Source organism: Netta rufina (assembly GCF_964035555.1).
Source record: "Netta rufina genome assembly, chromosome: 18".
NCBI classification, from domain to species: Eukaryota; Metazoa; Chordata; class Aves; order Anseriformes; family Anatidae; genus Netta; species Netta rufina.
Genome location: NC_140142.1, coordinates 1,263,121 through 1,290,282, shown reverse-complemented (window position 1 = coordinate 1,290,282; position 27,162 = coordinate 1,263,121). Strand labels below are relative to the sequence as shown.

General features: G+C 44.3%; 1 pseudogene across 1 annotated transcript; it reads right to left on the bottom strand.

Annotated features, from left to right (window-relative positions):
• Positions 1-3,488: 3,488 nt before the first annotated feature.
• Positions 3,489-12,806, bottom strand: LOC311216095 (ubiquitin carboxyl-terminal hydrolase 42-like; annotated as a pseudogene). Its single transcript has 14 exons — positions 12,578-12,806; positions 11,629-11,829; positions 10,934-11,044; positions 10,672-10,774; positions 10,400-10,467; positions 10,173-10,243; positions 9,559-9,641; positions 8,551-8,662; positions 8,033-8,173; positions 7,738-7,838; positions 7,133-7,274; positions 5,745-6,452; positions 5,277-5,365; positions 3,489-4,271 (listed from the first exon to the last, which is right to left on the bottom strand). The product of its transcript is annotated as a ubiquitin carboxyl-terminal hydrolase 42-like (transcript).
• Positions 12,807-27,162: the final 14,356 nt, after the last annotated feature.

Below are 27,162 nucleotides of genomic sequence, written 5' to 3'. Positions count from 1 at the left end.
GCTCTCTTGCTGGGTGCCGTGGTGCTGTTGATCGCCAGCTGCTGCCCGCTGCTGCCTGCTTCCCTGCTGCTGCCAGCCACCGTGCTGCTGCCACCCGTCTTCCCCTGGCACGGTCTCTTGCGGCCTTGGCCAGCCTGGCCCAGCAGCGTCTTCCTCTCCTTGCCGGGGGGGTTCTCTGTCGTCGGCCTCCTGTGCTGGCAGCTCTGCGCTGTCCCGGGGGTGCTGCTGGGCGCAGGGCGCTTGGCCCCCCGCTTGGTGCCGGTGGACGCAGGGGCAGGCGGGGGGCTCTTGAGGGGACCCAGGGGGCGTTTGGGCAGGGGTCTCCCATGGTCACTGCGGCCCTTGGGGTTGGGGCGTTTCTTGGGGGAACTCGGGGGGGATTTGGGCTGGGGTCTACTAAAGGCACTGCGGCCCTTGGGGTTGGGGCGTTTCTCGGGGGAACTCGGGGGGGATTTGGGCTGGGGTCTACTAAGGGCACTGGGGACCTTGGGGTTGGGGCGGGTCTTGAGGGAACGCTGGGGGGGTTGGGGCTGGGGTCTACTAAGGGCACTGGGGACCTTGGGGTTGGAGCGGGTCTTGAGGGAACGCTGGGGGGTTGGGGCAGGGGTCTACTAAGGGCACTGAAGAGCTGGGTGTCAGGGAGGCTCCTGGGGGGACTCAGGGGTGGACTGGGTAGGGGGCTCCTAAGCGCACTGGGCAGGGGACTGGCTGCAGGGCTGAGCGGGGGGCTCACTGCTGGCATGACGGGGGACTGCAGCGACAGCCCACCCTCAAGCTTCTCGGGGCGCAGCCCAGGGGTTTTGGGGACCTCACCGAGGGCTCCTGTGGCTTCCAGTCCCTGCGTGCTCGGCTCCTCGATGTCCTCGCAGAGGTCGGGCAGCTGCGAGAGGAAGTGGCTGAGGGCAGGACTGCTGGGCAAATCGGGGAAGGCATCCTGGGGCTCCACGGCATCGAGCCAGCTGAGCAGCTCCTCCATGCCGGGGATGGGGATGTCCAGGTCAGCCAGGAGCTCGTCCTGCATGTGCTGCAGCTGCTGGCTGTCCCCTGCCAGCTCTGGAAAGGCCTCGGCAAAGGCATCAGGGCCCAGCTCGGGCAGCTGCGGGGGCTCCTCAGGCACCTGCGGGGCTGTCGCCGCTGAGGACGAAGCAAGAAAATCCCCCAAGACGGGCGATGTCAGCTTTCCCATGGCCCCTGGGTGTGGGGCGCCCAGTGGCCGGCTGTGCCAGCCCCAAACTCACCGTCAGGCGTCGCCGTCTGGGTGCTGGCGGTCCTTGGAGCCTGGGCAGGCTCGGGGGCAGTGGGGCCGGGCAGCGGGGTCCCCTGGTCCTTGCTGAGCCCCACGGCGTGCAAGCAGGGCTCCGGCAGCTGCCCCCGGCTGCTGCTCAGGGTGTGGGGCGTGGGGAGCGCCTGTCCCCACAGCGGAGGCCCCGGGACGAGGGGTGGCGGGGGGTTGCGCTGGGCGGGGCCTGCAACAGGCAGGTGCCTGCGGGGTGCAGGAGCTCCCCATGGAGCACGGCCCTGGGCCCCAGCCCCAGCGCATGGTGGGGTACCAGTGTCCCCGTCACCATGGGCTGTCCCCACTGATGGACGGGGGCACAGGGAGGAGCGGTGTGGGGGAGCTGCCCCCCGGCGGGGAGCTGCACCAGCTGCAGCTGGTGCCCCATGGTTGGGAGCTGCACCAGCTGCAGGTTTTGCTCCACAGCGGGGAGCTGCACCAGCTGCAGGTTTTGCCCCACAGCGGGGAGCTGCACCAGCTGCAGGTTTTGCTCCACAGCGGGGAGCTGCACCAGCTGCAGGTTTTGCCCCACAGCGGGGAGCTGCACCAGCTGCAGCTGGTGCCCCACGGCGGGGAGCTGCCCCACAGCAGGGAGCTGCCCCCCGGCGGGGAGCTGCCCAAGCTGCAGGTGGTGCCCCTGGGCTGGGAGGTGCCCCCCAGGTGGCAGCTGCACCCCGGCGGGGAGCTGCAGCACCTGCCCCTGGACCCCTGGCACCACGTGCCAGACGGTGGCCTGGGGCAGCGCGGAGGGGAGGGTGGGTACCTGCGGGGGCTGCAAGGGCAGCGCCGTCGCTCCAGGGAGGGAGGGCAGCAGCCAGGCAGCCACCGTTGGCGGCACGGCTGGGACGACGAAGGGGGAGTTTTGCGTCTGCGCAAGCCGCGGAAGCCGTCTGGGGAAACCCTCTGTGGGAAAAAGGCCGCTGGGCTGAGCTCTGGGGCGCTGGGCTCGCCAGCAGGGCCGCAGCCCCGGGAGGAGCGGGAGCCGGCTGCTGGACCTGCCATGGTGGCTGGAGAGTGGGGCGGTTGCTTGGGGAACCCGGGCAACGGGGGTTCCGTCCCAACGGCTCACCAGCCCCTCGCCGACATCTTGGGGAGGACTGCAGGCTTTGGACCCAAGCAGGCTGCCCAGCGCAAGACTTGGCCATGTTCATTAGAACATTACTAGCCTCTAAGCCTCATGGCATCACCTTCCATCTTGACTGCTAAACCTCCTTGCTCCCTACTATCTTCTTTGCCAAGATACAGCTGTCCACATTTACTTTTCCTACTTGGCTGGACTGAATTTAAGAAGGGAGCTTGCAACTCTTCATCTTGTTTGCCACTTCATCATCAAACCAAATGAAAACCATTTGCCTTTAACCTCTTTATTTCAGGCCTTCTTTCCTAGTGGCCATTCAAAACTGGGAAAAAAATAGTCTACCAAGTGGGGTTTTTTTTTGATTTGATAATAAATCTGCAGACTGTTAAGTCATCAAGCACTTCAAGACTGTTTGAAATAATCTCAAGATTAATATAAAAGGAATTCCTCACACACGCTGCGGCCGCTTACCTTTAGTATAGTCGTTGGATGCAATGGAGCAGTATTTCTTGCTTTCGCCTGCACTGGAAGTCTTCCCTTCCTTGTAAGGTTGTTTACTGCTCTCACTTCTGCATTACTGACATGAAGAGCCATCTGGAGGATGGGATTCTTCCTTCTTCTCCCGCGTTATCTTCTGGAAACGAGGATCTAACTGTTCCAAGGAGCCTTTCGCTTTCCTGGTGTTTCTCCTTTTTCTTCTTTTTCTTCTCCTTTTTCTTCTTTTTCTTACGCTTGCGATTGGCATTGTCAAAGTGGAGCGCACAGAAACACAAATCATGAAGTCTGAAAGAAACATGCAAGTTAAAAAGGGAAAAAAAGATGTGGCACTTGTTGCCTATGTGAAACTTGATTTATTTTACCACAGGTGATGATTTGCAGCATGTCAGCTATTTTGTGGTGCTTTGTGCACACGCAACTTACTTTAGATGCAGCAAACTTAAGCCGTCAGATTGAAGGACCATAGGTCCTGGTTTGTACACAGATCATTAACAACGGCTAGCTCTGGAATATGTGCAAGCAGAAAAAATCTTTTAACCTAATCTGGAATGGTGTACGGATGTGATTCAAACTATGTGGTCCAAAGCTAGTGCTCTGACACAATTCAGCAAGAGCTTTCCTGTCTTCACTGATCAACCTAACAACATGATCCCCAGCCAGCTGATGCTATCTAAATAACTTAGAAACTACCAGAAAAAAAAAAAAAAAAAAAAAAAAAGGAAGACATGAGAAGCACCCAGAAAAGACTTAGGATAAAAAATGCAGAGTATGCTGGAATCCTTGCTTACTTGGAATCCTTCTCTCCATGTTTATCCTTAGACTTCTTTTTCTTCCAGAACTTGTGATATTTTTGCATTTTTTTCACCACCTACAAGCTCCTTTTCTATCTTTCTGTCTTTCCTTTCTATTTCACTTTCACTACCTTCTGCACGGGTATATTTTCTTTTTCTGTTTCCTTCTGTTTCATTTTTCTGGCGACAGTTCTCCAAATGAGCTGACACAGGTGGAAGCGCATGTCTTTCACGAGAATGTCTTCTGGAATGTTGCTGAGGTACCGAGCAACGATGCAAGTCTGCTCGGGGTGTGCTAAAGCGACGTACATCTTCCTCTCTCAAGAGGGAACCGTGAGGCCATCCGCTTTTGTAATGATAATGCTTATGTGACCTGCTGTAGTAAGTTGCAGTCAATCTGTCAAAGGCTGCATCGCCGTGAGAGAACTTTCTCTCTCTACTGTCTCCTGTCGCATGAGGTGAATAGTAATCCTTGTAATAGCTACATCTTTCCCATCTCCGTGCTTCGTCTCGATAGTATCTTTCTCTGCTCCAACTTCTTTCCCCTTTGGATCGGTAGTACCTATTGCTATCTTGTTCTGATCTTCCTCCGCTGCCAGATCTGTACTTTGAATATTTGACTGCTCTTCTGCCATTCTCAGGGCTGTTTCTTTCACGAGGGAAAGATCTGTACCTGCTTCCCTCCCAGTACTCCTGCTTGTGACTCTTTTGCTCAACAAATTCCACGCTCTGAGAACACCTCCTCTTGCTGGAAGGACCTGCTTTTTGACTCTCCTTCTCTTCACTAGGAGCATGTTCCCTCTTTCTTCGGTAATGCTCTTTGTCAGTGGTTTTAGTCTTGTCCTTTGTATCTTGGCGTCTATCTGCAATAGCTAAGGAGGAAAGATTGTTAGAGCTACATTCAGTGTCAGACTTGAGAGAGGAAGTTTGCCGCAATTTCTCACCAGGCTCAGAAGAGTCTTTGCCGTACAAAACATTTTCTTTTGAAACGAGGTCACGTTCTTTTGATCTTCTTTGTTTCTCCTTGTCTCCACGGTCATCACATTGGTACTGGGCGAGGTATTCATCATTCCCAGGAGATTTCGGAGGTTCCGCAACACTGCATAAAATAAAAACCCATTTCTCACTTCTGCTGAAGGACGTGAATATTAAGAGTAAAACCTTCCAAAGGCAAACAAACAAACAAAAACCTCTGGACTACAGGAACCCTCGCAAAGATATGCCATTTAGAAACCTCTCCTGTGATTAGGACACCTTCTTCAGCTCCCAGAGAAAGTGCTTTTTCCCCTCTTGCTTCTGAAGCCATTGCACTAAAAAAGCAAACGCATCTGTCTCCTTCCACCTGCTGCTCTGAGAAAAAAGGCATAGGGGCGAGCGGGGAACAGCCAGTGTTTCTCCAGACAGTGGAGAAAAATGGAAAAACATTCTATAAAGGAACACAAGTTCTCCTTGAGGCACCAACCTGCATCAGAGTGATATGCTCAGTGCTGATCATTAGTTCTGTTCGTGACACTGGACACACAGTATGGAATTGTACTAATTTAAATCCTTCCATTAAATACTATTAGTAGACAGATAAAACTGTAACGAACTCCCATAAAGTCTTGTCTTAATCAGACTGTGCTCATTTTACCTCATTTCCTCTGACAAGCTGTTCAGCTGGCTGGCTGTGAAGGACTCCGTGATGACTTCTCGATTGACTGAAGGCATAGCTCCAGGCATCTGCAATTAAAACGCACAAGTCAGCAGACAAAAAAATACTATTTGTAGTAGTACTGAGGACTAGTCTTGTCAGAATTTCTCCATTAAATGGTAAGCAAGACCGCTGTGAGTTGTATGCATTATCTACACTTCAAAGATAACCCCGACTCACCCCCCAAAATCTACTTTATGAAACTTAGGAATTTTTATCTCAGCTGAGCTTAAGTTGACAAGTTCTAATGTAAGCTCAGGTCTGCAAATTCTAAGGGGATAATACCACAAAGTCTTACGATCACATGTGTGCTGTGTTTTCTCAGTATTTCACCTGAATTAGGAACACAATAAACACTCCCGAATACATCGTAGGTGAGAAATTCTTGATGGAGCAAATCTATGTTTCAAGCAATCCATTTGTTTTAGAAAAGAACATCTCAGAAGGTTTAACAGGTTCAACTCGGCAAGTGGAATCATCAAGTTTCAGTCCGTTTTATTTAGATTCATTAACTAGCCTAATAGCACCATTTAGTGAATCTCTTTTTGGCAGCTCATGCTGGGATCTTCCTTTGTCAGCATTCTGACAGGAAGAATCGGAATGCTGCAATGTACGGACTACCTTTCCAACCAAAATTCCATTAGAGGACATTGCATTGCATTTCAAATTCCTTTGAAATAAGCCCTTTGACTCCTCCTCAGATTTTCCTGAAGATTCTGCACCATAAGGGACTGTGTTATCAGAGCTGAGTTTAGGATTTTCATTCACTGTTGGCTCCACAAAAATTTCATCAGAAACTTTTTTGTTTGTTTGCATTTGCTTCATTTGCATTACCAAATTTGTAATTGTGGATGAAGGAACAGCCTGGTAGAGATCTTCATCCTCCACAGCACTGCTAAGAAAGTCAGGCTGTGACACAGTCTGACGAGCAGGCAATTTATTGTGAATACTGATGGTGATCTTCTGTTTTCTTGACGTATCAGTCATTGAAGGCCTGGTAATTGCCTGGTTTTGAACACAGGCCATTGGTGGTGCTGAAGATGGCCTTTTTAGGGTGACACCAGTGGTCTTTGCGTCCTCTTTTATGGATCCATTTCCATTTAAACGGCTTGAATTCTGTATTTAAAAAGAAGAAATTGCAAGATGGATTAACGCAAACACTGCATGTAACATTTTGAAACACAAAACTCTCCTACTGAGTGTTTCTACAAATGGTCTTAACACCTAAAAAGAAAAACACACTGCCCTTTAAGGATAAATGCAAGTCCAATAAGCGTATTCAATTCCTGCTTTTGGTTTACTGCAGATTGGTATCAAATTAACATCATCTTTGAAAACCAGCCAAGCAACTTAACATTACCTGCTGCTATTCCCAAATATATTTATTTTCCCCTTTGAACATACCCTGAAAAGCCTGAAGTAATCGTTCTGGTGCTCAGGAATAAGACAATGAGTTTTCCCTGTCTTAGCTAAAGTGACGAGGATAGGAAAAACAAGTCCTCTTTTAAATGATTTGAGGATTAGTACACTCTGCTTAAATAGTCAAAGAGCGTAGCTCTCTGTGCTTTAGAAAGCTATCTTGGAGCTATAAAGTAATGGAGTCGCATGGCTGCACAATTTAGCAGTAACCACTGTTTGAATGACTCTGGCTGTAGCATGAGGGCTGTGAAGAAAGCTGCGGCGTGGGAAGGAAAACAAAACTAAGATGCCGAAAACCAAACAAAAAACCCCACACCAAACCCCAAACCCACTAGCAGTTTGGTGCCGTTATCTGCCCTCCCGCTTCCCTGAATTACCTTAATCATATGAGGAAGAAGTCGTGGTCCCATAAATCCAGCCTGCTTACTATTAGCCCCCTGCTGACCAGGAGGGAATGAACAGGGATAAGATGGTGCTGGCAAGTAAAACGCACGTTCTCCAAGTGTCAAATCATAGCGCCTTCAGAAAAGAGCAGTGATCGTAGTTTAGTTTTTCTTTCAGCCTACTCTTGGATTAAATCCCATCCTATCATTTTAGAGGAACAGCTCATACGATATGGAAGCCTTCTCTACAGAAGGCTTCGCCAAGAGTACAGACTGAAAAGTAGAGAACAGTCTTCCTACTAAGACTATCACTTGCACAGCAAGAATTCATTCTTACACCACAGATGACCTTCATTTCTCTCCTTCTCTAAATTAGCCAGCTACAGATAACACATAGATAGCAATTTACACAAGTGCTGCAGTTTAAGGCCAAGCAACAAAAGATAATAAACGACACAGAGAATTTCAGGTTAGACAGAACTGAATTAGACAAATAATAATCTTCTCCTGGGATAGCAAGAAAAACACTTGCAAAACAGAAAAATATCAATAACAGGAAAGTAAATCTCTTCTGAACACATTTTAAGATTTGTTATTACCTGATATAAAAAAGTACGTAAGCTTGCTGACCAAGAACTCTTTTAATGTCAGTACGCACTACTTTAGCATCATTCATCTGATACCAAAGTCCATTACCAGCCTGCAAATAAAGACAACGATTTCTTTAGGTGAATTGCACGTTTTCCAATTGAAATCACGGATAGGAACAAAATACACACATGTCAAATAAAAATATAATGAAATCTTTTTCCCTAGAAACAGTAGCTGCTAGTCATGCTTTAATTGGTTTGCCAGCACAACCTTTACCCTGTTAGAAATGCTGTTGACTTCTACCTTTACATAGCATATATAGTGTCCTGAGTGACAGCTGACACCGTGATGTACCAGCACCGCATATAAGGCATAGAGCAGTGGTTCTCCCATTGACTGCGACATGTAGGCTCTCAGGTCCAAATACTCCGGATATTTCACCTCCTAAAGAGACACCAAGAAGATAGAAAAATTATCCCAGAGTACTTCGTGGACTAGCCAGAGAAAAACACTTCCAAAAAACACAGACTAGAATTTATTTCTAGAATATATTTCTAGAATATATTTCTTGATTCACTACAAATAAGTCTTCCCATAAACAATGGTTAAGACAAGAAGTTGCAGAGAACTGTTTCCTGATGAATCAGCCTTCTCAGAGGAAAGCATATGCTTCTTGTCAAGCGGGAACTTTATTGATATTAAGAGAAAGAATAAGCCATAGTCGTTAGTCTACAATTATTGTCTGAAAATATTAACAACTTTCAGCTTTGGGGGATGTCCCATTACACAATGATATAGTTGCATTACAGTGGTAAATATACCTTGTTGATCTTTCCACCTGTGAAATCTGCAAATCTTTTCAGTGATATTGTGAGAACCTTGGAAGAACGGTGTATGGTAAATCTCTTGGACGCAGGAACCATCTTTTTACACCTTAAAAACAAGCAGAGATAAGTGTTTGAAGGCATCTTCTTTTTTCGCCCCCCAAACAAACTCGTTTTAATGTCTCACGCATGCCTATGCTATTTGAATGATATTTACTTGCATAATAGGTTGGTCTTTTTTCTTTTCATAAACCCACGCACTGCGTGTCAGGTTTGTTAATACACAGAAGAAGGTCAATTTTCCCAACAACTCAGAGCATAGGGGGAACAGGAATCTCTCACGAAAGGGTATTACCAGGTTGGATGGCAAGGTACCATTTCTTGGTCTACAAAAGTGGCTATTTGAACTCCAGTCCTGGATACATTCTTTCAGCTTTCAAGGGAAATACAAATACTGAAAGCGGAACGAGAGAGCCTTGGTCCCCAGGACTAGAAATTGCAAATAATCTCCAACATAGGTCGACTATCAACATCAAAAATACAACAGAAGCACATGGTCATTCTACAGGAGGGAGACATTTAACAGTAGGAAGTCTTCATGTACTGAGCTTGTCTGGAAAGACACTGAAACCATCTGCCATCCTTTGAAACAAAATAGTTCAGTTTGACACATTGCCCGCTCCAAGGTAGGACCTACGGTGTAAGCAGTGAAAATCAGCCACTAGCCCAGAGAACAACGGAAACTGGGCAGTTTACATCAAGAAAAGTACTGTCGAGAGCTAATAAATAGAAAGAACAAAAGTAGCTCTTTTTGAATTCTGATGGCAAAATACAAGCCAGAGAATTGCAAACCCATAGGGAATGCCTATGAACAAGACTTCCCCCCTCCAAAGAAACAAAAATCCAAGTCTTTTATAAACTTCCACAAAACTTGTAAGTAGATCCAAAGTTTAGAGGTAGTCCAACAGAGTCATGCAACATAGAAAACTGACGTCAAAATCTTACTCGCTACATTTATAGGAATTCTCTCCATCCAGCTCTTCAGGTTTCACAAAGAGTTCCAGAGCTCTGCTAACAGATGAAACCGCCTAGAGCAGTGAGAAAGAAGAGCGTAAAGTCACCGTAATTCAGAATTCCACAGACATACTAGTAGTTTATAAGAGAATCTTACTAACATACTCAAGCGATCTACTAGGAGCACTGTGAAGAAGGAGGCAGAAAGAGCATGCTCAGCATTGACCTCACCTGGAAGGCATTTGACTTTGGAACAAATACTTTTCCAGTTGCCTAGACAGCATCTATAGTGTGCTTTGTCATCAATACTGGGGACAAATTCATCAGTCTAACAATTAGATGTATATTGAGGTAGAACAACAAAGAAGTATGACAGCATTATAATTTTTGCAGAAAGAGAATTCTTTCCCCTTAAACCCAATGCAAATGTGGAGACTATTTACATGGGTTCCACGGAAGGACAAAGTCCAATCCACTTCCTTAGCACCACCAAGCTCTTACGTTTTAACATTATATGTGGTTTGGTTTTTTAAGTTAAACAAGTTTAATTTAGAAAGTTATGCATGTACTTAAACATCATGAATTATATTTAGAAAACATCTTACCTTTATATCCAAAGTGATATCAAGAAATGCCTCATACGTATCCGAAACTGCTTTGCAATTCAAGCACTTCACTGGAAACAAAATATAAATGCTTAACATTATGTGAAGGAGACTAACTGTCCAAATTCAAGTTGTTGACAGATACTACTTTAGACAAACTACAGACTGCTTTACTACCGACAAAAGACACAGATCAGTTCTAAGGACAGGAATATTTTTTCAAGTACCTCTCGATCTTAGAAATCCTCCAAATATTTGATGAATGATGGTGGTAGCTTGAGAAGATCTGTCCAATCTGGAAATAAATTATAATCAGACCTCAGAAGATTTAAGGCACAGAGTTAACTCTTCAAAGAGTTTGATGAAAACCAAGGATGATGTAGACTTTCGTTGCTGATAGTAAATAAGGCACTAAAAGGTGCTAGAGATCATTTCTGAGAGTAAATAAAGGACTAGAAGGTGCTAGAGAATGTATGAAAGTGAACTTGTTTATGCTTACTCGGTGCTTCCGTTCAAGCACGCTTCCTGCATAGCATCAACAGTATAGCGCAAGAACTCGTGTGCGTCTTCTTGACTGCCAAAACGGAAATGTTGTCCTATTCCTAAACAAGAAGATGATAGTATTGACCTCATTTAAAAATGAAATCGTTCTTGTATTTCTAAAATCTCTCTTCATTTGAGTGTTAAAACCACTTAGACACATCAAATAATTATTTGAAGATTACAAGCTATCGAAAAGAAACACATCTGAAGCCACTTACGACTGAGATTACTGATAACATGCGTGGGCTCGATGGCATCAACAGTGCAACGCAGGGCCTGGTTAATGTGAGTCTCCATCGTGCACATCATGCAAAAATCTTGTTCACGACCTGAAGAGTGAAAGAACAAAGCATCCCAGTCCAGCGAAATATCCATAACTACAAACATCTAAGTACAATTTAAACTATAGATACAATATCCACTCTCCTTGCTACATTCTATTCTCCCAAGATGCCAATGTCCCAACAGTCTTGTAACATTTCATTTCACACAACTTTACAGAATAAAAATATCCACTAAGCCTGTATTCAAATGCATGTTGTGATGAGAAATCTAAAAGACTACTGCAAAGTCGCAGTTGTAAAGGCTGACAGGAATGTGAACTCCACAGCCTGCAAAATGTATTACTCTCTAAAATTACTACTAAATGCATTACTGTCCAATGCACTTCATTATTCCCATGAAGCAATAAATGATCCTTTAATAAACAAACAAACAAACAATCAAATAAATAAATAAACCATGGTGCATTAATTGCACTCCATATGCTATTCGGAGCCCACTGCTAATACAGTGCTCAAAGCCAGCTTCTACAGGTAAAATCAGGCAAATAAGCTTATCTCACAGAATCACTGCTGTTCTTTCACCTTCAGAGCTATCCAACAGATTCAAAATACTGTTAGAAAGTACTCACATGACTGGCTGTGCTCAAGAGAAAGCATGTAATTGGCAAGTGGGGGTGTGTAGGTCAAACACTGTAGAGTAGCATTAAGAAAACATGTGTTGCCAAGATTGTACAGGCCAACTCCAACACTTTGTGTTTCTCGCCAATCCATACAAATCTTCTCAGGTGGAAAAAGAAGGCTCTGTGGCGGAGCAATTCCATCATTAACGACTGCAAGAAAGTTAAATTTAAAAAGAGATCTTGTTTGTTTGTTTCTAAGAAAGGTATTTAAAAAAATGCTATTCTGCAGGAGCACCTAGAGGGGCTAGCTACAATCCAAACCAGAAAAACTTATTGCAGACAGCTTTAATACCACCAAATTCAAATTGGCTGGTCAACACAATGTTTTGGGGAAAAAAAAAAAAAAAAAAACAAACAACTTTAGTCAACCATTTTAATTTTTCTAAGGCAAGGCTAACTGCCATTCTGTTTGTAGCACCTAATGCCAAGTTCCTCTCCATCTATAATCTTTAACCTGATTAACTCAACTACTGTTTTTTTCCTTATTATAACTTAAACCACAAACTTAGACTTGAAATTATATGGTAAAAACGTAAAAACTAGGAACTAGGAATGACGGTACCCCTACAGATACCAGATCTTTTCCTGAGGAATGTTATCCTTCAAAAAACCTGTGAAAAATGGAAGCTGTGAATAGCAACAATCAAACACTTTTCTTTGCAAAACAGAAAAGACATGGAGGAATCTGTGCATTACAAAAAGCTCCCCATATTTCTCTGTTGACTGTAAATATATCAAAATTAATTTCTGTAACATCAGTCACTTCAGTTGCCTTAGGGGATTCGCTTTTGAAGTCTTTGTTCACAGTAGTCCCCTTCTCTATCAGTGCAACAAGTAAGAACTGCATTTTCTACTTTTGCTTTGAAGACAATGGAGGCAGGATAAAACGCACACTTACTTAGATCTCTTGGGGCAAAAGCCTTAGATTTTTCAGATGATCTACAGTAAATAGCACCTCCACGTCCTTGGGCCACAGAGACTTGGCTTGAATCTTCTGCAGGCACTATCCGGCCCCAGTTGGCGGTGCGTGACATCAGTATTTTAGTACTTGGTTTCTTGGATTTGCCAGACCGCCTTGAAGAGGGCTTTTTAGGCTTTGAAGATTTGGGCTTCTTAGCTACGGTCATTGTTCACATCTGCAACAGAGACAGAAGTTCTGGTTGACGTAAGAATATCAAGAAGCATTCCAAGAAGAAAAGAGTAACAGAAGTCCTGTCACTTAATCTCAAAGAAACAGCCTTAAGAACTAAATCGCTGGTATGAATGATTTAAAAAGAATCCCCAAACTAAACACACAAAGTGAAAATTTCCATCTAAACTCTATCAGTATTACTTTTCGCTTCTGCAGAACTAGTGGCTGATGCCATTTCTTTCCCTTCCGTAGGATTTTAATCCATTACAACTCTGGAGTCTTTTTAATATAAAAATGTAGAAGACATTCTCTGAGGGGAATCAGTTATTTATTGATTTCCGGAGTTTCGCAATTATCTGTTAATTAGTACCTATGATCTAATAGATAATTGTTGCAATTATCTATTGCTGGCATTAGTAACGGAACACTATTACTTCACTGCCTGCGTTTTTCTGTTTCGTCTGCACAAAGGTACCCAGAACTCACTGCTACTTTTCTTCTGTCTTTCCAGGGCTCGCCCTCTACCTCACTGTCTACTGCACCAGTCATGAGGGGTTTGTTGTGATTCTATAATGAGCCTAGCTTTTAAATACACCTTTTCTGGGCATCACTTGGTGATGGCAAGTTAATTTGTGAGGGCTCCTCAGTCTACATCATGCGGTTGCTTTTTCCAGGTGAAAAAGCGGAGCCGTAAGTGGCAGTACACTAAAGCCCTGGCATGTTGAGATCCAAGAGGAGAGATGTTTGGCCCTCCTTTTCACTCCTGGGAACCATATACCTCAAAACCCACAGAGGATGGGCTATATCTCAGAGAAATCTTGGGAAAGGAGAGCATGAAGAGCATGTTTGCAAATTTATTTCTCCCTGGGCTTCTTCTGCTTCTCCAAGAAAGACGAGTTTGAATATAACTTTGGCAGCAGTACTTCTGGTGTTTTACTCCTACCACATTTAAAACTCCTACGACAAACTGAAAAGTTAGACTAAAAAGCAGCTCTTTCCGTTCTCCTTTCTAAAGTTGCACGTTTTCCTCATGCAAAACAACAGGGGAATGTAAGCTAGAAATGGAAATGCTGAATGTAAAACAAAACAAAACAAACCTCAGCCCTCCAGGACAAAAGCCAGTAACTGCTACAAAGTCCTTTTTAAAATGCTGATTAGGTTTCAAGGTGATACCGCTTTAAATAAGCGTAGTTGTGTGTCCATAGGCAGAAGCTGAATAATGACAGGATGAACTTCTATACTTCATGTTTTGTTACTGTCTTACTGTAGCACACAGGGACTTGTTACCTTCAGGGAAACCACTAACCTCATGGAGGGTTTAAAACATAAGCTAGTTTGTTATACCAAAATGACGGAGAGAACAAAGCATAAAGTGCTTTCAGATTTCTAGCACGCCTTGATTGCTGTCCATTAAACTTCAGACACGTTAAACAAAACACAGTAAATAAGAAAACTCCTAGTCCCACAGCTGGCAAATTGTGTGCAGAGGTTGTAATTAGAACTTTTTTGCCCTGACGTTTTACATTTAAAATTGATTTTAAATCCATTCTATACACACTTTCCATTCCTGAAAAAACAATACGCAAACCTGACAAATGCATTTACATGAGAAATGAAGTCGTCCTTGTCCGATTGGAAGACTAAGGTGACAGCTCCTGGGCTCAGGGATAAGCTCCGATCTTCACCAGTGACAGCTCCTTTTTTAGGATTGAAAGGGAAAATGTTTCAGCAACACATTGGAAACATCCTTAAGGGACAAGAACAAAATCAAGACTGCAGTGAGAAGGAGAACAGAAAAACAATACTGGGGGGAAAGGAAAGGAAAGGAAAGGAAAGGAAAGGAAAGGAAAGGAAAGGAAAGGAAAGGAAAGGAAAGGAAAGGAAAGGAAAGGAAAGGAAAGGAAAGGAAAGGAAAGGAAAGGAAAGGAAAGGAAAGGAAAGGAAAGGAAAGGAAAGGAAAGGAAAGGAGAAAAGAAGAAAAAAAGAAAAAAGGGAAGGGAAGGGAAGGGAAGGGAAGGGAAGGGAAGGGAAGGGAAGGGAAGGGAAGGGAAGGGAAGGGAAGGGAAGGGAAGGGAAGGGAAGGGAAGGGAAGGGAAAGGAAGGGAAGGGAAGGGAAGGGAAGGGAAGGGAAGGGAAGGGAAGGGAAGGGAAGGGAAGGGAAGGGAAGGGAAGGGAAGGGAAGGGAAGGGAAGGGAAGGGAAGGGAAGGGAAGGGAAGGGAAGGGAAGGGAAGGGAAGGGAAGGGAAGGGAAGACCTTGATCTTTATACTGACCAATGAGATAAGCCTTACACATTTTTAAGTTTATTTTTGACAACTGATTGAGGTGTTACCAGGTATTAAGTACGATTCAAGAGCAAATATTAACACTAGAAAGAAGAAATCCGATCCACCACCACTGTTTCAAAATACATCCATTTCTCATTTGGAGATGACGTCTCTCTGGCAAGGTAGTAGAAAAACTGTAAATACCGATAGAGCTTCCTCTCCCGATGTTCCATATACATACCGATGCTGTTCCTACACCTACGCTCTGAGCATAAATTTATGTTGACATGAGTGACAAGAGAGGGTGTTACTCCTCTCTTTGTTTGCCTTGAGAGACACACCTCTTGTCCATTGAAAAGTAAATTCAAGATTCCAGATCAGTTAAGACAGTTGCTATCCCCCCATTCAGAGTTCTGCAGCAGCACTGTTCAGATGTGTTTAGCAGTCTCTTTAGAAAATGTTATCACTTAGGACCTGCTTCTCAGTAGGTCCACGTTTGGCCTCCGCTTAGCAGAGAGTCAATCCCAGCTTAAGCTTTCGTACAAGAGCCCCTTCACGAAACGGAGTTGAACCCTGACATAACTGAGTTGAACCTTTAACCTTGAAGCTTCCTTAAAGAAGAAAGCAGCACCCAGGCCAGGAAATAGAAATTAATCGTCACTTTACCCTGAAACGCAGTGGGCTATTCTGTGCTGGCAGGATTGCTGCCGGGCTGGCCGACGAGGCGGCGGGCAGCTCCCCGGGGCCACAGGGCCTGGCACAGGGAGCCGCCGGGGGTCTCCAAGGTCCGGGAACAGCAGCAACAGCGGCAACAGCAGGGACAGAGGGGACAGCAGCGACAGCAGCAGCCACCTCAGCCGGGGCCGTCTCCACAACCGCCACAACGGCCTCGGAACGCCGCCGAACTCGGAGCTCCAGCGTGACGCCTTTTCTGGCCGCGCTGCTCACGGCTAAAACCAGAGCGTTTCCTCCGGCGTGTGTTTACTGTCGGTGCTGGATCGGCCTGCCGGGAGGGCTTTGGGGTTGGGGTTTCCCTCCCGCCGCCGCCGCGGGCAGGCCCCGTGCGCAAGGGGTCCGCGCTGGGGAGCAGCATCTCACCCACGGCGAGAGCCCGAGGGCGCAACACGAAAAAGCCCCGACACAAAAAAGCCCCGACATGCGGCCGAGGCGGCGGGGAGACGGCTCTGAGGGAGCTGCCACTTCGCCCCGCCGTCCTCCCCTCCCGGGCCGCCCCGCCGAGCCCCGTGCGCCTCAGGTGCTGCGCTGAGGGGGTGGCTGGCTACTGAGACAGCTGCCCAGGGCACTGCTCATGGCACCGAGCCTGACGGAGGTCAACAAGTGTTGAACAATGCTCTCAGACATCGGGTCTCAGTTTGGGGTGGTCCTGTGTGGAGCCACGAGTAGGACTTGGTGATTATTGGGAGTCCTTTCCACCTTGGGATGTTCTCTGATTCTAGGTCAGCAATCCAGTAGCTGATGAGAAGTGTGGAGTCATTCAAAGGGAAGAGACAGCACAACACTTCTCGTTTGCAGAAGCGGCTATTTGTTAACCAAACCGACGATTCCTTTGCTTCTAGAGCAACTAACAGCAGGGATCCGCTTTACAATAGAGGGAAAAGAGTCGTTGGCATGTCATGTGAAGTAAGCTTCAAGTCCCAGAGGATGATTTTTTTGGAACTTTATTCAGCTGAAAACACAGAAGCCTTGCTTTTGCTTGTGTTAGTTACAGCTCCAGTTTACTTTGGCTGGGAGGGAAGGCATTCCAGGCTAATGTGCTGTACCTGTTCCTTCAGCTCATTGTCCATAAACGGAGGAGCAAACAAAATCAGTTTAATCTCATTAAATGCAGCAGACAAAGCGGAGTAGAGGGTGATCTAGCACTTAATTTTTCCTGTAAGCAGGAAACCCAGAACTCAACAACAGTTTTCAAATCTTGTCCTGCAGTAAATGACCAGCTGAGTGAAGCTTGCATTTAGAGGATGTGCTCCTACAGTAGACGGAAATAGCTTTTCCTCTTCACAAGTGCAACTGAGTGGTGGACTGGCAGCTACGTGGTTAACTAGTTGTGCCAAAGGGGTTGTGTTGAATGCACAGAAAAATATGCAGGAATAAATAAACAGCAGAGGGTTGTCTGTAGGCATGACACTGAGTACAGATGTTGTCCGCAGGTTCGTGCAGAGTGCACCGTGCCAATAAGCACCCAGAGTCGGAATGCACACGAAGGTCTTTTAATTGTATAATTACTTATAGAACTCTGCAGAGTCAGGTACTTGGCCATCTTTCGCAAAGCAAGCACACCTCTGACTCGAATCACCGTCATTTATACACAGGAAACTTGTGAAAACTCTCTCTTTGGCTCCTTTGGATTGGTTATTACAGCTCACCTAACTTATCTCCACTGAGCTTGTGCATTACAGAGGAATACCGGGGGGGAGGGGGAACAGGAGAGGGGGGACACACACCGAATCCCACATTAGCATAGATTAGCATTTTGACAGGTGTGATTTTTAATGTGCTAATGACCCTTAATGAGAAAAAGGTTACTATAGGTCAGTCTGGAGCTGGTGTTCTCCTTCCTGTTTTTTCCCTTTTAGCCCTTCTCTTCCTTGCTTCTGCTAGCTCAAGGCTACCTGTCTCTCTCCTTCTTTATTTTCTCAGCTAAAAGACTGCACAAGCTACAGGCCTCCCTATTTGCTTCAACATTTCCTTGTTTTTGTTTTTGTTTTTTTTCCCAGCTTTGGGACGACACAGGTGTGGTTTGATATTTGCCAGTATAGCTAAAACTCACGCCAGTCTGCTCACGCACAATAAGTAGTAAGATTTAAGGACTGGTTTCATCGGCTTCTTCCATACTAACATCCTTCTTGTGTTTTAGATATGCTGTAGTTAAATCAACACTAAGTTACTACTTGTGGAGTAATTGCCTTAAGCGACTAGGCATCATAAGCACACCTCCATCCCAAAAGCTACCCGCCTCCAAGGTGCAACCACCCCTCACTGAGCACGCCCTCGGAATTTCTCAGAGCCTGTACCTTTAAACGCAAGTGAGATCATTTCTACCAAGCACAACCAAGATATGCATGACTAGAGTCACTCAAGCTCCACCTTAAAGATAGAAAATAATATCACTTGCTTTAAGAGAAAGGGGATGTTAGGGAAGATACTATCAGGAAGGATTCCTTCTGACATCACTCGACAGGCTGAGCCTCTCACTCCCCCACCCCCACTCCATTGGGACGCCGTGGGGTAAGATCTGAACGCTTGCTTATACCAGGCGTCTCTGTGGAATCTTAGAAATCTCTAGAGTTTTGATGCTTTTTAATGTCTTAATACCTAGGCTGTGTACCTGTGCATTTCATGCATGCTAGCTTGCTTTTGCAGACAGTGAATTTATCACTGACAATCCAAAGAACCTGTGTACCTGTCGCCGTAAGAAATTGCACTTAATTGCATTCTTCCTAGCTGTGAGAGTTCTCCTTGAATGCGACTAGAGCGAGGCCGTACTGCGTTGTTGGTGAATCCGTGACCGTGATAGTTCAGCACCCTGAATCCGACGGGACCCATGACGGTCAATCGGCTACACCCCTTAACGCGACACTACTAGAGGAAGAAGATGACAGGGCTTGCATGCACTGCATTCGGCTTTGCATGTGAAAACACCCCCAAATAATTTCACATGCATTTAACGTTTTTAAAGGGAAAAAAACAGGAAGGTGTAGTCTCTCTGTAAGCTACAGCCCTACATAGTTAAGGCATCAGCATTCATTCCTTTGCTTGATAGCAAAGTATGAACATACAGAAGAGTTAAATATTTTCTTTGCATTCTTAAAGGCGATTTTTCAGACTTGGGCTTCAGTTGTTGGAGTTGAAGAGATCAGTAGACATCCTTACTTTTACGTTAAGACCAAAATCTTTATCTAAGATTGTGTTATCTAACGCAACTAAACTCCCACCCCCACATGTTTTTTTTGCAACTTCGCAATGATCTTGCTGCAGTCCCACTCTGATGGTCTTTCAGTAACATGCAAACTGCCGTGGCAGATTCTGTTACAGTGCTTTTCTATTGACAGTGTGCATAACACTCAAGGTAAAGCCCCTCATTTCGCAGTGGGGACATAAAGTGTTTCTTTGGACCCTGCTGCTTCTGTTAGTACTCATTTTTTCACAAACTTGTTGAACCTGAGCCGTGCCTACTGAGCCAACGAATGCTTTGATGACACTGTATTTTTTCAAAGCAGTTTTGCTTCTTGGAGCTACAGAAGCAGCTCTGGCGACGTGATAGGGAATTGTGCTGCATTGGCAAAACCAGACTTAGCTACAGACTTACAACACTTGCTAACTCGATCTATTTCAAATCTCATTTTAACTTTAAAGGACAATCAGTTTTGTGGCTCCTGTCTTACTAATTTGCCTTGTTTTGCATGGAAGGGCAGCCTGTGAATGTTTTGCTTTATTGCATGCTTCAAAAAAAGGCTGAGGAAGAGACTGGAGGAACCTTTTCTATTCTATGGACTTTCCCCCGAGAGTGTGGAATTGCAGGCTACTTGGATGAATGTTCGAATGTGAGTAAGGGAGCAGACCTCAGCCAAAGGAGGTGGAATCCTTGCTTAATAGTATCAGTGTGGGGACATCTTTGCTTAACGGGAGCCGTTTAAACTCTTCATAGAAACAAAATAAGCTGGACATCTTATGTTTGGAAAGCAGTATGGTTACACAGCGGCTAACATAATGACTTGAGTCTACTGCTCTGCAACTTCAGGTTTTGTTTTCAAGCAGTGCATACATCAGTTTAAGCTTTGGACAAGGAGATTTGCAATGCAAATAGTGATAAACCAGAATCAGCGGCGCTGACGAGTGTAATGGTGAAATGCAGCAAATCAAGTATTCCTGGAGAAATGTGAGATTACAAAACTAGCAAGCCATGAAGCACTTTTGTTGTTGTTTTTTAAATCAATTCTTATATGCTGAAATAGCACCTTCAAGAAAATCTGTTTATCTAGCCAGGTAACGGTGTCTCCCTGTAAACATGAAGGAAATGCCAGGAGCAGCCATACCTCTTTGCTGTCAAAATAAAGAGCAAGTCGAGGCCAACATCATGCCATAGTGCAAAGGCTTGCTAAGAAAGATCATTCTAAGAGGTCTGCAAGAAAAGATGACTTACTTTGTCATAAGTTTGTCAAATAGAATGGACGAGTTAGTAGTCGAGTACCGACTGTGTCCGACTCTACAGCTGCGGCGCAGCTCCACGTCCCTGTTTTCTCCGTGGACTCGTCTCACAGTTTTTGCACCAGCTCTACTCCTCAATGTTCTGGTGACTGAAACGCAGAAACAAAGGATTTTGAAACAGTGAAGATGGGATTCTCCTTATTTCACCGTTGCTCTTGTAAAATGGAAACAGACAAACAAAAAAGGCACCCTGAAGTGGATTGAGTTTTCTTTACATTTCAGATCAGAAGTTGGTGTCACAACCACTGCATTCCACTTCTTCATCGCTCTGCACGTTTAAACTGTCTACTTAAAACTGGGACCTGTAGGGAAATTTTTAAAGAGACTGAAAGCTAGCCAGACAAAAACAAACGTGCAACTTTTGTTCCATGCAGGAGGGAAATCTACTCCGGTTATTTCTGTCTTGGAAAAGTGAGAACAATCAACACCTTTCTCTAAGGTGTTTTCACTCCAGTCATGTCAAACTGTATCTAACAGTGCTCAAAACAAACACTATGACATTGCAAGCCTCTTCCTAAGAGGTGTATGTTTGATTACTCTGTTTATGCATGCAGCACTTCCATTTCCTGCATTAGGATCTAACAGCTCAAGGAGGGAAGAATCGTTTCAAGAGAAACACCCAAACACCAGATAACTCAAACTCGTGCTTTTTAGAAAAAAGCCTGCCCATTGTTTGCCATACAGCACCCTTTGGCACAGGTTTGTTGCTTGCACTGTCATTAAAAGAGCCAAGAGGACAAGGGGAAGGGAAGAGCTACACCACTGTGCTGCTAGGATCACAGCTAAGGTTTACTTTTGTGCTTGCCAGCTATAAAACTAAGTTTGAACTTATCAAGTATCGATTTACTTTGCACAATTAGAACAGTTTGCTTTGTGCCTACCAAGCTGCAATTCACACTGCTCCCTCCCCAAGGAATTCATAAAATCTCCTATTTGCACCTACCTCTCTTCACAGAAAAGTCACTGAGGAGTGAATTCAGCTGACTACAGAAGGCTTTGGGGCCAAATGAAAGCCATGGAGTGACCAAGTGCCATCCTCTTCAGTAACCAGCGCAAATAGGTATCCCGGGGACTTACAGCCACTTACCTGTGTTATATTCTTTTTTTCGTTCCAATTTTGGCTTTCTCAACTGCCTACATTAAGAAAGAGGACAGGGCAGAGAAGGGAGAAAAGACTTGTTGTATTAGACCCATCAAGGATGGGAAATTTCACCATGTTTACAAGCCAATGCTCCATGGTATACAAAGAGAAGCCTGTAGGCCTCACGCAGAATCCACATCCCAAGTCTGTTGCGTACCATATACACGCGGTTCTGTATGTACCCACATTTCCTAGCTTGCTCATGTTGAATTCTCAAAATTATGAGCAATAGCACCCAAGTGGAAAAGATACATGTCCTGGTTTCAGTTAGGACAGAGTTAGTTCTCCTCCTAGTAGCGGGTAGGTTGCTATGTTTTGGCTGAGGATGTGTGAAAGGATGTTTAGAAGAGTGCTGATACCACCCCGATGTTTCAATTGCTGCAGAGCAGTACTTACAACAAGCCAAGGACCTTTCGGTGTCTCACTGTCCTACTAGCGATCAGAATCGGCGCACAGCAACAGCTGCGAGGGGACAGACTCAGGATGGCCGACCCCAACTGGCCAAAGAATTCTATGCCTTATGGCAACACGCTGCACCATGGATAGGGCGGGGCAGCCGGGCTGCTAGGGGTTACGCTGGGCACTGGTCAGCGGGTAGTGAGCAACTGCATTGTACATCACTTGTTTTGTACACATTACTAGTAGCAGTACTATCATCATCATCATCACCATTATTATTTTCCTGTCTTAATAAACTGCCTTTATCTCAACTCGCAGGCTTCACTTTCCCGTTTCTCTCCCCCATCCCAGAGAGGGAGGTGGGAGGGTTGCAGAAGGGCTGTGTGGTGTTTTGCTGCCGGCCGGGTTAAACCACAACAACACCTCAAAGGGGTTGGGGAAAAAAACATGTTTTTTTTAGAAAAGCGGAAGACTTTCACTGAGAAGAGGGATTCTAGTTTTAAGGTACTGGTACACCATCAGCATGCTCTTAGGCCTCTGCTGATTTTAGCCGGAGGTTTATCAGGCCACAACTCACTGCACATGCTTTCTCTCTTGCTTTTCAATCTACAAATCGAACAGAGATTGAACATATAGAAATACAGTACCTTGAAAAGCGTCTTCTCTTGACATTTCCCCTCAGTATCGCCATACTTTCTTCAAAGCTGGAGACTGAACACCGCAGGATGCTTTTGCTCATTGATCTTAAACAGTGTCCGTTGAAACATTCAATACTGGGAGAAGAATAATCCTAGGGAAAGAAGGAAACAAGAATATATTTATGTGAACCACGTAGATTCAGATAAAGAAATTCTGCCTCACGCAAGTTTAATTGACCCTCCTGACTTGGTAGTGGGGCAACTAATGTCAGGCAGACACTGAAACGCTGCTGTGCTCAAGAAAAACCTGGAGAGAAAAAAAAAAAAAAAAAAAAAAAAAAGCTTTCAAAACTAAAGCTTCCCTCTCCCCACCGTTTTCTTGTGGATAACTTAAGCTTAATATCCTTGGCAAAAAGATATTGCAGCAAAACCTTTCACATAAACTTAGTGTTTCGTGAAAAACTACAACAACAAAACATTAAATTAAATTGGAATTTTTTCAATAAATTCAATTGGAATTTAAATTCAAAACTTTAAATTCAGTTGAATTTAAATTAAAAAAACTAAACTAATTAATTTAAATTAAAAAAAATTAAATTCAATTGACTGTTCAGAGGAACAGTCAAGCTTGACATTATACATCCTAGAATTAAAATCTAGTTTGAGTTTTTCTCCCATCTCCAGACCTTGCTAAAGATGCTTATTAGGAGCTCTGTCAAAAAAAGTGTAAGGCTTGTTATATCAAAGCTTCGAACCCTTCTTACTGCCCTTGACCTTCTTCACATTGCTGCTCCTACAAGGGTGAGTACTATCATTTTTAGTACGGGAGGGAAGCTGTGATATCCTTGAGTGGGGGGTCGTTCTGTTTACAAAATGAAGTTCCAGTAAGAGTACATCAAATGAACCAACTTTCTTTGAACTTTAATTCATCACTATATTGAATGAATGACCTCTGGATTTCTCTCTCCCATTTGGAAGTCGATTTGAAAACAAACTACCTCTGCCATAAAGAGCCAGGCATCAGAGACACCTGTTGCGCCTCAAGAACGGAGAAGGTATGAATGACAAGAGCAGCTGAATAAAATGCAACTTGCCATTAGAAATGGGTGTACTGGCATCTACAGGTGCCGCTGGCATCTCCTCATTTTCATTACTCTCTTCATCTGGTTTCTCGTCTTCAGTAGCAGGGTTCTGCTGTGGTGACTTGGAGTTGTCGCATGGAGCACGCGCTGCAGAGGTGCGACCTTGCAAGAAAGAATAGATACCAAAGATCTTCGTCGTGCATTTTCAGTTACAAATGCAGAGACAAGTCTTCAAATCCTTAGCGTTAAAGCACGTACCTCTTTTCTCACGAGATTCTTTAATTTGTTCACAAAGTCGTCTAAACTCTGTATCCATTTCGTTCCTCACCATTGAATATGCAGTGTCTTGCAAAACATAGGCGCTGTGACGATCTGAAATTTTACACACTTTAACTGAATGTTGTCTACCAACCAATGAAACTGTTTTGATCACAGAAGAAAATTGCTTTCTTCATAGCTTGGTTCCGAAAGGTTCTCTCAGTGAATATTTTCAGCATAACAACATCGAAGTTAATTAAAACAAAAACACAAGTTCCTGGGGAACACTTATATCACAATTCCATGCCCAAGTAGCAAAATGATAAAATATTTACAATGTGGTAAGAGATGTACTCTGTGGACGTCCAAAATCATCTAATCCATCCGAAGTCTATTGTCCGCACACAGCATTTATCCATCTATACGTTCGACAGATTTTTTAAACTAGGGCTAAAAAGCACATCCTCACCTGTAGATCTTTGATCCGGGTAGTACTCTAAGGCATTGTTACAGATTAGATCGATGTCCTTCAGCTAGTCTCCGGCAGCGAGGTACTGGCGCGAGTCAATTTGAGTCAGAACTGTTGAAAGATCCATCGGCTCTTTAATCCTTGTGGCATAGTCAGGTACCTGCAGATCAAATACAAGCATTCAGAGGTTTTCTTAACCTTGCACACTGTCTACCAAAATTATTCTGAAGACTTTAAATAAACGACTTCCTAAAAACTCTGAACATTTGCGATGCATCAGAAGATGCTGAAATTAACCAGTTTGCTTCTCAAAAATGGAAGGGCTTTTTCATTTTTCATTAGCGCGGCCACGAGAGGACAACAAGAAGTAGGGAGGTCAGAAGCACGTGCATGGTAGAGAAGAAACACTGAGGGTGGGAGATTCATTTCACTTTGCTTCAGAAAATCACAACAGTGCAAGCTGAGCAAGCCATCCGGCATTCTCTTTGTTGTCGACATTGAGGAAAAGGTGCATGAATTGCACCTGTGAAGTACCTATTGCAGGCATCTACTTTAGAATGAGATAACTGGGCCCTGAGGTGCTCATTTCTTCCCTCAGACCAGAAGAGGACACTAATGACCAGTTCAGATGAGGACATATGTATCTGTCTAGATTTTTCACAGCTCAAGAACCTAGGAAAAAAGGGGAAGAAAAGCCAGTGGAGGCCCACATGAAGACGACTTTGCTGATCCGCAGGTATATTCAAGTTACATCTGTCTTTGAAATATACGCCCCTAGTTTAGGCTTATCTCATCAATTAAGGAGAAAAAGGCATCTAAGCAGCCAATTGGAGGAAAAAGAAAACACACTGCACTTATGGTTGATTCCTATTGAGGAGTTCCAGATGAAACAGAGAACAGGATCTCAAAACTTATTTTTACAAACTGCTGCTCCCATTCCTGTTCCCACAGGAACTGACAGTCCAAGAAAGGGCTTCAGAGTTCACTCAAGTAGTCCTGTAAATACTGTTTGTAATTATAAGGAAAGATCTCTGTGCTTTTCAGTGCTGTGACACGCCTACATATCAAAGCGTTTTCACGAGCAAACTGTGTTGGCATTTGGACTGGCTTTTTAGAATGAAACCAGGGCTTTCAGCGAATAATCCCATAAGACACATTTGAGAGTCAGCAGAAGTAAAAGCACTGCCTCTGCTTCTTGCAAAATCCTAACAGTGCAGCCCTAAAAACAAAGTTGAACCTTCCCCAAAACGCTGAGAAGTATGAACACTGAGAAGTTACAGACACACGCGGATCAGCACTACTTTACCTTCTGTGGGTCAAAGGGCTTTGCAAATTCCCTGAAACGTCTGTCAGCGGCAAGTCTGTGAGTAACGTCCCTCAAGAAAATTCTAAGGTCACGCAAGGTATCCTCCTCTTCCTCCTCCAGCATCCCTACTTCTTCCTCTTGTGGCTTCTGAGGCTCAGCTGGTGGTGCTACAGGCACAACTTCCAATGTCCAATCAACTTCAATTCATCAGGAAAAATTAGCCAATTTACAGTACTCAAATACAAGCATACGACAAATTACTGACAGAAAATGACCACCAAAGCAAAGCCCAAAGAGCTAGTAACTTCGATAGGAAAGTTTTAGATGTACTTCTCCTATCCTCCTCACCTCTTTTCTTTACAGGAGGCTTAGCCACTTCATTTAGAATTAGGTCCTCAAAAAAAGATGCTCTCTCTGCCCTACCAGGCAACTCAATATTGCACACTTCTCCAAATTCCGTATTAAATAATTTTTGCATCTAAAGCAGAAGGAGGAGAGACATTTCAGATATAAGGCCACAAAAAACTCATCTTCTATTCCAAAAAGACGAGTACCTTTTCAAATTAAGAATAACCTGAAGAACACAAACTGAAAAAAGTTATCTTCCTGGCCTTAAAAGGCTACATTTTCACAGGCTGGCACGGCAAATTCAAATATCACCTTTAAGAATCACCTGTAGAATTAAAGCTCGCTGAAGGGATTGTACGCTACACTGGTAAAGTAATGGCTTTCACCACATCCAACAGCGCCTCCTTTGTATTTACTTGCCTTGCTGCATCCTTTACTTAGAACCTTTATGGCTATCGAGGGAAGAGAAAGGCTTCAGCAGACAAGTGAGGGCTTTTTGCTGAGTTTTTATTTCTCTACCAAAAGGTGTCTGAAGTAGCTAGTACCTCTACGTCTTCCTCCATTTTCAAGTTCTAGTATTAAAAGGTAGGTGAGGAATTTCACTACTTATTTTAGAAGGAATTTACAGCCTGTACAAAAACTTCTGTGGGAACTCAAGCACTTTCAAAGCAGTTGATAATAAACACGTCTAGGTAAGACCCGTTCTCTTCCCCCAGTGACTGAGACCAAATCATCAGAATGAGAACAGCGTGGTCCTGTTTTGGGCACCTTCCCTTAATGTAAACTCTCAGAAGTCAATGAAGTTCTGCACCTACTTTTACTACAGTTTATTTAGGAATACAACTAGAATTTGATTCCAAAGTTACTTTAGCAGAAATTGGAACTCAGATTTCCAGCTTGGAAAGCTTTGGCCTCTATGAAGAAAGAAACTGATTTACTTATTTTTTTTAATCAAAGTGTTTCAATTCTCTACTAAATTGCATTATTAGCAGTTTACCCAACATAGCATGGAATGGCAGACTGTCAGAAGAAATCTCTTCAGTAAAAACATCCTCTTGTCATTTCAAGCACTGCATATTCTTGACTGAACCACTTTGTAGCCACCAGAATTATTGTATTAATTTATTATTTGCATGTGTGAGAAGGGGGGTGAAAGTCACTTGCTTGACTCAGAAAAAACCTTAAGCAGATGCTTTCACAGTATCTTTTTCTCTAAGC